The sequence below is a fragment of the Chroicocephalus ridibundus genome, chromosome 3 (assembly GCF_963924245.1).
Source record: "Chroicocephalus ridibundus chromosome 3, bChrRid1.1, whole genome shotgun sequence".
NCBI lineage: Eukaryota > Metazoa > Chordata > Aves > Charadriiformes > Laridae > Chroicocephalus > Chroicocephalus ridibundus.
In genome coordinates, this window is record NC_086286.1 from 4,053,916 (window position 1) to 4,067,345 (window position 13,430).

At 43.5% G+C, this 13,430-nt stretch overlaps 1 protein-coding gene across 10 annotated transcripts in view; it reads left to right on the forward strand.

The window, feature by feature from the left end:
• Positions 1-5,960: 5,960 nt before the first annotated feature.
• Positions 5,961-13,430, forward strand: part of PLCB4 (phospholipase C beta 4) — a 206,016-nt gene continuing 198,546 nt past the window's right edge. For 6 of the 10 annotated variants that reach the window (XM_063331249.1, XM_063331248.1, XM_063331247.1 and 3 more), the window contains exon 1: positions 5,961-6,138. The gene's annotated coding sequence lies outside the window, so the exon portion shown is untranslated. Of the gene's footprint in view, positions 6,139-8,015; positions 8,178-9,670; positions 9,879-13,430 lie in introns of all 10 variants that reach the window. The other 4 variants (XM_063331252.1, XM_063331250.1, XM_063331253.1 and 1 more) reach the window with 2 other exon arrangements.

Below are 13,430 nucleotides of genomic sequence, written 5' to 3' on the forward strand. Positions count from 1 at the left end.
CCTTTATGAATTCCAATGAGCAGTTTTTATGTAATCTGCTTGTCTTGCTATACACCATTTACAATACTGCTTATTGTTGTCTCAGAGGCAGTTGTGTTGATACTCTTACGATTTACTTGCAGGCAATGCCAAACACCTTCAGCTCGCTGGAACACCAGGCAAAAGTCAACTTGATTTGCACCACTGCGGAGACGTACTCAGTAAGCTGGGAGGGGGGAGTACTAGCAGGTTCTAGAGCTCAGCAGACAGTCTCATCAGCAATGCGTAAATACACAGAGGGAGAGATTGGAGGTGCAATGCACTCCCTCATACGTGGTTGGGGTCAGTGGGATTTTGCTCTTCTTCAGGCAGTAATGAGAGACGATGTCTGAAAAGTGAGAAAGGAGCCCCAGGGCTACCTTGGGCTGCTGCTGCCAGCACAGAGTGAAGTCTGGCAGCAACAAATGCTGCCCCCGTTCAAGTCACAGTAGATGGGGATGGGGGTGCTGATGAAGGACAGAGATTCTTGTGTCGCACACATAAAAGCTGACTGGCCCCTTTCCTGAAAGGCTTAACAGTACTGTGATATATTTGATACCGATGCCATTTTTTTGGAATGGTATCTCCACTCCAAACTAGTGGAGATACTAGTACCTTAAAAGATTCAAAAAGTACTGTTCAATGCTAAATTTAATTTCTTGTCATTAAACAGGGCAAAGAAACTCAGCCCCTTTCTTCTAATGTCCAAACGGAAAAACACAATCTTATTAGCAGCATTATCCTGAAAGCTCTGTTTTCCTCCCTGCAGCATTATCCAGCTTCTGGAAGAACTCTTCTCCAGCCCCATGCTTCCGTCCTGCTGCATTCAAAAGATGTGGAGCACAAGCCTGAAGATATCATGTCCCAGTACAATGAGGAGAGCATTTAGTGTGATGAACAGAGCAGCTATCGCAGTTTTGAGTAGTAATATTCACTCCTTTTAATAAGAAAGACCTCAAAAAAAATAATGAATATTATATTGTAGGCAGAGGAAAAACATTCCCTTTGTTCCCACTCATTCCTGTTATATGCACCTTTGTGTGGATCTAGCTTCCTGAAAAGCCAAGGAAGAAGCTAACATTTAGCTAAATTTTATTATTCAGAATTATCATAGAAAATTTTATTTTATAATGAATCAGGGATCCAATACTGGAAGAAATTTTGCTTGTCAACAGATCTAACATTTAATAACGTAACCTCAGCTTTTTTAAATCAAAGCATTTGATGGGATATGGGTCTGCAACACAAAGGTATCACAGCTGATACAAATGATTGGGACCATAAACAGTCTGGAACAGGATGGTATTTACAGGTGTGGAAAATGAAGAGTCTTGTGAAAAAAACCCTGCAAAAAAAGGAATGCTTGAAGAATAAAATCTTTCATTTTGCCATGTCCTGCCTAACCAAAATATTTGTGTAGCCAAGTGTTTTGCAAGAGACAGCTGGTAGAGACATCTACAGTTAAAGCTGCCGAGACTTTAAATATTTTGCCAAAATTTTAACTACCAGACTAAAATATTCCAAGCTTGCTGTCTGCCTCAAGCTGTAACAAAATGGTCCAGCAATGTTGAGGAAAATGGTTATGAAAAAAAAAAGTATTTTTAATCAAAATTATTTGCCCCAGCTGTTTTTTGGAAGCAAATGAGAAATCAATGTATTTCTACTTCATTCTGCAGTTTGCCTCTTGAGTGACCATTGGATTGCCTTTCGCATTAAAGACACGCAGATTTGGCTGCAATGTAAGACTTGGAAAATCACTGATGTAAGTGGATGCTTTGCTATTGACTTTACTGAGACCAGTATTTTACCCATCAATATCAACGGCAGTACCATTAGTGGCAGATGATAACACATCGAGTAGAGCCTTTTGGCAGAAGAAGCAGCGAAGTCCTCCCTGGGGAGTGCGCAGATCGAAAGCCATGTAGCTACATGCACTGTAGCTACTGCGTACAGCACCGAGCCCAGGTTAGTAAACCATATATATCGTGAGGAATATTAGCTTGGGCATCATCCTAATGCAGTCTCCAGTAAGCTCTGAGCACAGGCAAACCAGTCTGCCTCAAAAGCCTACGCAGACATACTACCTATGAAAGAGGTAGTATGTGCCACATGCACAAAACTTTTTCAACCATGTAGGCTGAAAAAGATAAAAGGTATCCTCTTAAGCTTGCACATGTTAAGGACTGCGACTGAGGTAAAAATGTCTTGCATTGCTAGCTCTGAAATGACTTGTGTCACAGCACTATAGTATCTATTTAAAAGACCAAAATAAAAGCTGTAGTGGGGGCATTTATTCAAGTATTTTATAATGGTGCTTAATTATGCACATGAAGCTTTCCTTAGTATTCCACGTCAACATATTTTTACTAGGAACATCCAGGTTAGAATAAAGAAATTAATGGTCCAACCAAGAGGTGGTATAAATCCCTAAGAAGTACTACACATGCTAGATGAACACGGGCCATATCACAGATCATCTGACTGTGAGCTAATGGTGTAAACCTACAGTTTCAACATTCTTACTGAGTTTTGCATGTTCAAACTTGAAACATCTACAATGTTTCTACACCTACTGCATGTTTCCTATCGCTACGCATGCTGATGTCCAAGGAAAATTTTGCCTTACACAACCTGGAAATAAAACACTGAGAATAAACTCTTTTGTGTGGATATTCTGAGACATTGTGGGGTTGTGATTGTAAAGCATCTTGCACCCTTGTATTGAATAAGAAATAAGGGTGAAAGATCATGTGACTTTACCAAACTTTCAATGTCTTTGGAAAAATAATTTTTCATCTGAGCATGCTGCAGATTGAGTAGGTTCCTCTGAAGACAGCTGTAGTTTTTTGGTGACATGATCAGGTGATGTGGCACTCTACCTCTAACAGAGGCAACCATTTTAAAGGCAGCAGGTTTCATCTGATCACTTCCGAGATTAGGATTTTTCTGCTCTGTTTCCTGTGGCATCCTGTTCTCAACTGACATGAATTGTTGGCATTGTTCACCTTTTCCCAAGTCTTTTTTTGTAAGTCACGAGGGTGAAATTTTTAGCATTTGCCTATGTTTATATGTACTATTTATAAAGCTATAACTAACAAACATTGTCCTGTATTGACAAGCCACTCTTAATGAGGGAAATACTGCCTTGCAAGGCAGAAAATGAAACAGTACAGCTGTATCTTGTTCACAAGGCAGCGAGTCAACCCAAGAACTAGTTGTAAAATCTGAGGTCCTCAGATTCACTCCTAAATGGCCAGGTTACGCTGACTGTTGAAATCAGGAGGAAATCAGTGGAGAAACAAAAATGAAAGCATTGTCATCAGTTGCGCTGTCTTTAGAAGTCCAAGTGTGTAAACAGAGCTATACCACAATGAAACCCTCAATACAGGTGCTAATCTTGATATGTGGGCCTGACCCTGCCACTTAGAGCTGTGTGGGGAGTTTGAGACCCTTGCTTTCAGGCCCTACTTTCTATGACTTTAAACATCTTTTAATGTGAAGTCCACTTGCTGTTAAAACTGGCGTTGCCAGTACCTCTAGCTTTCTCACAGAGGCAGGGTCCTGACAACTGCTCTTTTGATGACTGCCCTTCTTTCAATGAACAAGTCAGGTCAGAGAGCTGACACTGGAAAGGGAAAGACTGCGAAAGAACAAAGAAACGCTTTTTCTAAAGAAACTATACTTCCACTAATTCTGAGATACCACTACTTGCCTGCATTTCATGCAGTTATCGAAAAATGTTGAGTGCCCGCATTTTGCTAAAATTGTTTTTAGAACCACAATAACTAAGATAATAAGTCTGAATTTTGCCCTGGAATAAAATCCCCTCGCACAGGCAGGCAGCCATGACCTGTTGTCCATAGAAGCCTTTTGGGGGGGGGGGGGCGGGAAAGCACATAAGAAATCCTGGGAAAAGCCAAACAGCGTTATGGACCAGAATAACACTGTGCTTACAGCCAGTGCAAGCTCTAGAGGTCTGAACACAAACCACACAGGGATTCCTAGGGAGAGTCCAATACTGTTTGCTAGTGAGTAAGCTATTATGCTTCACTGGAATTAAAATATTTTTTATTACTACTTTTCTAACAATTTACTTAAATTACATGCAGCCAGTGGCAAAAAGAAAAAAAAAAGCAATGAAAAAGACGTGGATCATTTCATTTGTATACCCACAAATGTATCCACTTCATTCATTTAGAAACAAACAATTCTGGAACCACAAACAGAAACCTCCTCACTAGCCCCCTGTCCATCTCGAACTCAAGCCAATGCCCTCCATCTTTAATGGCTATAATTGCTGCTCTATACCCTGCGTGTTAACTCGATCCCTTTAGCCCTGCCAGCAATACTGGCCTTCATCCAGCTCATGTGCTTCTCATGCAGGTTCCTTTGTTATTTCCTTCCCACACCTCCTTTTGCACGATACGCCCACCCTGAGCTTTAGCTGCAGCCTTGCTCCCCTTCAGGTATTTCCAAAGCCCTGCCTCTACCACCATGCCCATGAGGAATTTCTAATTGAGTAGACATAAGCAAATAAGAACATCTGCTTAAAACAACACTTGCCTCAGTTACAGAAACCCCTCAGTCTGTAGGTCTGCTGTGCTGACAGGCTGTCCCTGAAATCATGCGTCATCGTTGCTGTTGTTCTCGGTCACCCCTTTGCTTACTTCTCCACGGCAGCTCCAGGAGCACTGTGTCAGCTCTTGAAGGCAGAGTATTTTTTATCACATCCTGGTACAGCACCTGGTGCCAGAGGGGGGTCTCATTCCAAGCTGGATTTTTACAGTTTATGGTTTAGGATAATATACTGGTAAGCTCTGGCCACTGTGTTACCAGATCAAGTAGTTTGTGGCAATGCAACCCCCTAATTACGACTGTCTAGCAAAACTATTTTAGATTTTCTTCCACTGCTTCCTCAGCTCACCCTAGATAACTTCTTCAGCTGTATCTTGCCACCTCTCCTTACTTCTGAGTGCCAGCACCAGCTCTTGGTGCCAGTGTTCCCTCAGGATGGCCGGGCTGCAGGCCCTGGGGGCGGGCTGTAGGAGAAAACGGATGGGGAACCTGCTTCAGCTGTAAAACTCAGCACTTTGTTTATCTTTGTGGGCGTTTCATGCTTTTTTTTCTTGACACAGAAGAAAACACTTCTCATAAAATCAAGAGGAGAAAGGGAAAACTGGTATCAGGCACACTCCGACAGCAAACAGTGGCGGACAGAGGAAGGCACCCGGTGTCACTGAGCTGTGTAAGGGCTGGATGGAGGATATTCCGTGAGGGAATCCCGCACTCCTGACTGCTCAGCTTGCGTTGAGCCTCCTCCACCACTCACTTCAAATAAACCTCAGCTGCAATTTTGAGAGAAAAACTGTGAGAGTGTGAACCTTCCAGCAGCCTCTGAAACACTCTTTTTTTTTTTTTTTTTTTTTTTTTTCTTCTCCCCGTCTCCGCGTGTTTCTGCGTTGAAGCCAGCAGGCCCGGCGGGAGCGGGGTGACGACGGGGGATTTCCTTCTCGCCCATTCAATACATGTAGTAAACACAGGCACGCCGAGCGCGGGCATCCTCCCCGAACGCCGCCTGCCCAGCCCCCGGTGCGGTACGTGTATGTCTCTGCACCCGGGCGGCTTGTAGAGCGGTACGGTACCGCCGGGCGCGGGGGGCGCCGCGCAGGCCGAGCTCCGCGCCCGCGGCCCCGCCGCCCACTTGCCATGCGCTGCCCGCGGCCCTGCGCGGCGGGGGGAGGCGGGTGCCCGCGTCCGGAGGAGGAGGGGGGGGAGCGCGGCGCGGCCCGCCCAGCCCAGGCGGCGGTGGCGGTCGTGGCAGCGGCGGTGGGGTTTCCCCCTTCCCTGCCGCGTTTCTCCGCGCTGCGGAGGCCGCCGGGGCGGGGGAGGAGGGAAGAGAAGGGAGGGGTGGGGGGGAGGGAAGGAGGAGCCGCCGCTGTGAGGCGGGCGGGTTGCACACACACACACACAGATACACACACACGCACAGTGTGCGGAGGAGGAAGAAGGAGGAGGAGGAGGAGAGGGAGGTCGTCGCCTCGGCGCAGCCCCGGCACCCTGCGCAGCGCGGCGGGGCCGGCGGCGGCGCCCGCCCTGCCTCCCGCCCCGGCGGCGGCTGAGGTAAGGCGGCTCGTGAGGGGCTGCGCGCGCGAGGCGGCCGTTGGGGGCGACCGTTGGGGGCGACCGGGTGTGGCGGCGGCATCGCGTCCTTCACGGGTAGCGGCTCTACCCGTCCCTCGGCTCCGGGCCGTAACCTTGGGCTACCGGGGCAACCGCCGGGGCGGCTCTGCCTGCTCCGGCCCCCCCGGCCTCGGCTCACCGGCCCGCTGCCTCGGCGGGTACGGGCGTACACACACATCTATGTCTGTGTGTACGTGTGGGGTTTTTTTTTTATATATATATCTGTGTGTATATGCACACCTCTGTATGTGTGTGACTGGTGACTGAACTGTTCTCATCTTCACTGCCAGCTGTGCAGCTCGCTGTAGTTTCTGAGTGTATCCGGATTTTGTCAGTGCTGGGCGGTGTGACAAATGTTTCTGTATAGTTAAGTATAACTTTCTTGTGGTGGTTGGTTTTTTTTTCCACTTTTTCCCCCCTTTTTTATTTTTATTTTTCTTTTCTCTCTCTTTTTTTTTTTTTTTTTTTTCCCCCTCAGAGAAAGGAAGGCTCTCCTCTGAAGATCATATTTATTTGTTTTCTTTCAGATGTATTGTAAGGTCTCTCGGGATGCAAGTGCTTGCGATGCCTCTCGGTGTCTGTACGTGTGTCACTACACAGATGTTTTTAAATCACTCAGTGGTAATCTTCCAAGCAAGGTGCAAAACCAATGTTTCCATTTTGCCGGCAAGGCTGCGCACCGTATCTGATGCATGACTTTGAATTATGTGCAGTCAGACACCTGTTACTTAATCCTGTTTATCTTTTCCAGTTACAGTTATCCAGCCTTGGTCTTCTTTTTTTAATATCCGAAAATAAATTACTAATATTCTTTTATGCTGGCATCAAGTAAAACCCGGGGAATCTAGTGTGTTTGTGAGGTATATAACGTGTGTTTGTTAAGTAATACTTTCTCAAAGGGAGATGATTTTGGAAAGTTATAGAATAATCTTTATCTCTAGGGGAGTTTATATAATGTTAAAGTGTCCATGGGGATGGATCTGTACAAAAGGCGGGCAGTAGGGGCTACACAAAATCAAAGCCTTGCACAGTATCAATCTTCAGTACAGCGTGCATCATGTTCTCTTAATATGTAAATAACATTTATGTTTTCCAAACTTCACTTGATGTTGCACCATGGAATTTTCAGTTTAATAATTGGACTTAATGAGGATGCTGGAGAAGATGTCGCATTTCTGATTCTGCAAGAGGATGGAGTAGGTTCTTTTGTAACACGTTTGTGTTGGTGGTTGTATTCTGTAGTTTACTTGAGCAGTTTTAGCAAGCTAGTGATATTACTCGCTTTAGGTTATTTTCTCTAACTTCTGAAAGAGTAACGTCGACAGTATTTGGAGGCTTTCTCTGGATGAAGGGTACCTAATATTGCTATGCACCACAAAATAATTATTGTAACATACAGCTGAGCAATTTTGTATTATACAGAGACAGTTTCTAAATACAAGCTGGGAACAGATTTATTCCTCTCTGCAACTGATAACTTCATAAAGTAATTAAAAATAAATGACAGATATCAGGGATGAGAATTCTCTTCCACAACCGTTAATACCACTCTGCCTGTCAGTTTTGATTCATCTCGATGATATCACTAAAAACCAGTTATTAATATGAAAGTCAAACCTTTGGTGAAAATATAACTGCGAGTAGCTGTCAAAATAAAATTTTAAGGTCTGATTTCATTGCTGGATGTGGATACGTACTTGGTAGAGTAACAATGCCTTTTATTTTATAGACATGCGCCCACGCACAGGAGCTTTGTTCTAAAACAGTGTTTTCTGTCATGAATTTATGCATAACCTACACTCTCTGCTTTTCCTTAGCATGCAGGGAAGAAAGAACCGTAAGGGGGAAGGGAGAGAGACCAAAAGGGGGAAGAGAGAGAATTCATATGAATTTCCCTTACTGACAGAGGAAACACCTCTTTGTTATATATCACCCCAAATCACTGGTTGTGTTCTGCTTTCACCTTTTCTAAAATAATGGTGAGTTGTTTGGGCTTGATTGACGTTGCTGACTTCTGTTGCAGACTTTGGCCATTTGTTCCAGTAATATCTGGCTGTGATGATGAACTTGGGGCTGTGTTGTGAGTCTGTCAAGTATTTGTTACAGCTTTGTAGGAACTGATGGCTTTATTTTCACCAGGTCTGCATATACTGTGTTGAAAACCTGTAGGGGTATAATTTCCGCACTTACTGAGATGACTTATTTTGTAGTTCTTTTTTGTTTTTTAACTTGTCATTTTTGTGGTCTGTTTGCATTGTTCAGTGGTTTGCTTTCCTTGGTGGTTTTAACAGCTCAATTGTTATTCCTTCCTGTTCGTAATTTACCGAAGACTGAAGTCTGAAACAGCTTTTTAATATTTTCCTTAAAATTGAATTAATCCCTTTTCCAGGAGAAAGGGACAGAGGAATACTTACCAGAATTTTAAAAATGAGAACAAAAACTTAATGCAGGCATCTTATCTAAGAGTGTCTAGTTACGAAAATTGATACCTCATCGATTTTGGAGGAGGCTGGCTTCCTCTGTAGTTTCAATCATTTGTCCCATTAGATTTGGGGAGTTGTTGTAAATTAGTTTAGAAGTGAAATTTTCCAAGTCATAAAATCTCTGGTTGGTTGTTAGTAGAAATCATTATTAAAGGTTGCATAAGCATTATTTGCAGGATGGCTAATCAGTAGCCTGAGCTAGGTTCCATTCTCTAATAAATAGATGCATTGTGCTACTTCAAAAATTGCAAAATTGATGGCTTGAGCTCATTTACTGGTTTTGCAAGATATATAGTACATCCAGTTTTGGGAAGACTCTTTGATGTCTGCAGAAGTTGCACATAGTGGAAATGTTTATGACCCAGCCTGTTAACTCTTCAAAAAAATTTTTGATCATGCTGTTTAGGGCATCTTATTCTTATGAAAGATGCATGCATAACACTTACCACATCAAAATTACCTATCTGCATACTTCAAAGGCTGCAATAAGTTTTATTCAGTGGGACTTTCTGAGAGCAGGCTTTGTGGTCCTCTTGCTGCTGCAGGAAAGTATGTGTTGACTCTACTTTGCCATATGATGCCGTATTCCCAAAGATCTGACCTGTAGAGGGATTGAGTATATGGGATGGCAGTGGTATAAATACTGAAAATACTGTGCTTCGACATTAACCAGCCTGCTTTGCTTATGTTCCTGCCCTAAGTGAGCACTAAGCTATGAAAACCCGTCTTGTTGGTCCTCACCCATCTTCTTATGGTAGTGGTTTCTGGAAGTTTTGTAAATATGAATAAAGAGGCTTGTGAAACTGCAGAAGAAGACAGATTCCCAGCCATTCTGGAATTTATCAATTAATTATGCCTAGTAGTAGCTTCCATGTTCCAGGAGGACGTGCTGATATCTGAGTGTGTAGAATAGGGCCATAACATGGGGAAGAGTATCAGACCAGCCCTTTCGCAGCTGTCCTCACAGTGCTAATGCCGGGACTCTGTAGTTTTCAGGACAAGATGCTCCCGAGCGGCTTATGCAAGGCACAGAAATAGATGGTGCGGCACACTTGTGGCTCTAGCAGTTCCTCTCCAGCAGACTTCTGGATGATGAGTTGTTGATCTTTTCCCTGTGAGGTTGTCGCTGCTGGGATCTTAGAAGAAAATCAATACTTACACCCCCTCCTTTTGAAGACCTGCATCAGCTTATATAAGGTAGTGAAGTGCTGTGATTTCTTTTGTCAGTTTTGTTACACAAGTCATTCTAGGTATTATCCACTGAATGAAGAACTCATTAAAGCTGTACGTGTGCAACAGCAAAAGAATCTTGATTTTTGGAGAAGAATGAAACAAAACTCTGTCTTCCTTTCTACTGAAGAGCCCAGCCCTTAGGCAGACTGTTACGAAGTCATACTGTCCTGTTTGCCCTGTTACTAGGCTTGGATGAATGGTATTTGTGAGTGGTTGTAATATTTTATTTCACCTTTGGAGTTCTAAGGAGCACCAGTTGGTCTGTCACTGGAATGGAACCTGTTCCTGGGGAGCAGTGCAGGTATAACTGAAAGGTTAGGTTGCCGTAATGTAGCGTATCTGCTCATGAAAAGGGAGAAAAACAAGTTGCCTTTTTCATGGTTTAGGATTCTGTGGCAGGTGAGGTTATTACTTTGGTCTCTCTGTGGCTTCCCATTCGTTTTTGTTGCCGGTTACTGGTGTTGAGCTCTGTCTTGATCCTGTCCCACCAATGGCTAATAGCTGGTTGTGGGACGGACAGCATAGATCACGAAGACCATAGATACGGCATGGAGCAGTCTCACTTGTCCTCCCCTGTTTAATGACCAACTCGTTTAATGAGTAGGTGAATCCATAATCTGCTTTTCTGCAATTGCTGCATGCTGTCTGATAGAAAATCTATCCTATAACCAGTAAGTGCTCCTAGTTCCTGATGTTGTGTCTCTCATCTTTCTTTCTATAATAGCAAGTGGTCAAAACTTGAGTTAAATAGGTGATTGGCAGCTCTCACACATCTAAAGTTAGGGCCTTGCTTTCCATTTTCTATGGGTGCTGTTACTGTACCATCATGAGGCCCTACACTCAAACAGTTAAGGGTCACTCTGTTGGTCTTTTCTCAAAATAAGAGCTTATTTCTTTAAGCGGTAACAGTAACTGGGAGCTTTAGGCAAATGAGGTGAGATGGTCTGCTTGGAATGTGGTCTATTGTAAGGTCTGTTTGTGGAGTTCTTTAAATTAGTGTTGTTGAAGTAACCACGCACCTCTGCCCTCTCATTTCTGAGAAAGCTGGCTCTATTCAGTTGACTTTGGGGCTCTCAAATTGTAACTCTCTTTGTGAGCTAACCTTGCAACTGGCAATTGTAGAAGACCATGAGAAGATGTATAATGTTATAGATGCTACGTTCAAGAGTGACTTTTCAGATTGAATACTCTACATTGTTCCTTTCCAGATTTACTGATTTACTTGAAAAGTTTTAAGCTAGGCTTGCTGCTTGTATTCTGTTGTTTTTATGTGTAATACCATCTGAAAACATGAAGAGATAAACAATTTACAGATGTCACCCACCTATCAAATAGTTGTATAAAAGCGTTTTCTATCTGCAGTTGGTCTAGCAATCTGCCATCTGAGAGAGGGTATATATTCGACCTCAGAAATGTTTGCATGCACTTTGGTAAGGAAGCAATGGGTATGAAAAAGGTGGTAAAGAGCAGGCTATTTATTCTTGAAGTTATAGATAGATTTCCTTTTCTAACAATTTCTATATTGACTTGAGTACACATGCTCCTGCAGACTGGAAGCAATCAGTCAGGAGGTTAGTGACTAATAAAGGGGGCAAAAAGAGTAAGAACTTGAAAGGTTAATAAGAAGCACGTCTTGGATTCCAGTGATGTAGAGTTTCCATGATCCTGTGAACAGTGTGATGTTGTGGAAAATCACAAGTAATAAGGAAGGTCTTGTGAGATGTAAGCTGTGGTTTTGGGCCAGATAGGTTGGATGAAAGAGCTTCTCATAATAAAGCAGTAATTTTAACTCTTTGATCTTTTAGGCTGTTCCAAAACTCTACAGGGTTTTGTGTTCCCTTTTTTCTCTTTCTTGAACATATTTATTTCCCATGCCTGCAATTGCCACGTCTCTCACATTTGCTTTTTCGTTTTCCTTCCTAACCTTGTGGAGATGTTCATCATTGATGTTGCTGTCTGTGGTATACTTGTTGCACGTACAGATCTCTCCTCTTAGCTGAGGCTCTGCTCTGGATACAGGATGCTCCCCCCTATCTGTGCTGCTAAAAGGAAACACAGGGAGGAAAGGAATTGATAGCTGTAGTAAAAGCCTTTTGTTCTGAAATACACAAATTAGGATAAAAGTTCTTAAAAAAACCCCAGCCAAATAAAAAAAAAAAACCCAAACCAACCAAACAGCAGTTTTGAATATCGATACCTACATGGAAGTTGCTGTTTTTGTTATGTAGACATGATAAGGACATGTTACTCTAATTCCCACAGGATTCCCCTTAGAAAAGAGTGAGTGGAAATGGAGGATGAAAGCCTTATTGGGAAGTATGAAACAGAGCTGTGGAGTGCTTACTGTGGTGGTGCTAACGTGTTCTATTGAACCAAACAGAATTGGTATAATTCTCTTCTATGAAGGACCCTGATCAGGGAAGGAAAAACATTTTTGAAGAAGGGGGAGAGATGGGGTGAGAGCCTGATGAATTCACGGTAGGTTTGTTTGCAGAACGACAAGGAAACACAACTGTTAAAGGAGAGGTTGGCTGGCACGGTGTGGTGATGAAATAAACAGTGTATTGCTCCTAAATCTTGACTGCAAGGCAGACAGGGGCTGTTGGATGATTTGATTTTATTATTTTTTTTTCAGATGTAGTTCTTGAGGATTGGTGCGGATTAATTGGGCACTCTGGTGGATTCAGAGAGCTGTACTGCATGTCTGACATCAGCAAAGAATAGACTGAGTAATTACTGCTTTCTGGTCTTTCAGTCTGTGTTATTTGTGTACTGCTTCCCTAGCAAAATATGCTTAGGAATAATTGTCATACATTAAATGACAAGGGAAGATGGAATGTGATTGCAGGTCTATCAGATCAGCTTGCAAATTAGGTGCTGCAGTCTGGTATAAGAGCTGTTAGTCGCAGGTAATGTGAATACTTTGACATCACTGCTCAGCTTGTAATTTTTGCATTGGAAATCTCCTGTATCCGCATATGCTGCAGGTGCAGGGGAGCTCTTGGAAATTCCCCTCAGTGCGTCTGCCGTCTCTCACATGATGCGCTTATCGGCTTTGATTGGTGAATTCCCATGCTGAAGCAGAAGGTGGGGGTTTCTGAAGGCGGGGAGGAGAGGAGGGGAGAGATGTGACCTGGGAGAATAATTGGGGGCTCAAATAGGATAGTCAGAGTGGGGAGGAGGAGATTCAGCTGCCACTTGTTGTCCTGGGGGGATGGTGGTGCCACATTCTCCCAGGCACAGCAGCTGGGGCTGTGAGACCCTGACAGGCTCTTCTGGTTGCTCTAAAGCTAGGAGAAATAGCTCCCACCATACATCTACATTTACGCAGGGGAAGGACTGTTGGTGCTGTAACCTGTCTGCCACAACTGAACTGATACAGTGATTGTTTCCAAATCTTTCAAGTTTGGCAATGTCTGGCAGAGTCTGGTTGTTCTTTTTGCTGGTGCTCTGGTTTTGAGCTACGAAATACATAGTGGCTTTTTGTTGATCTGTGAATATAGCAGGTGGCAGGGA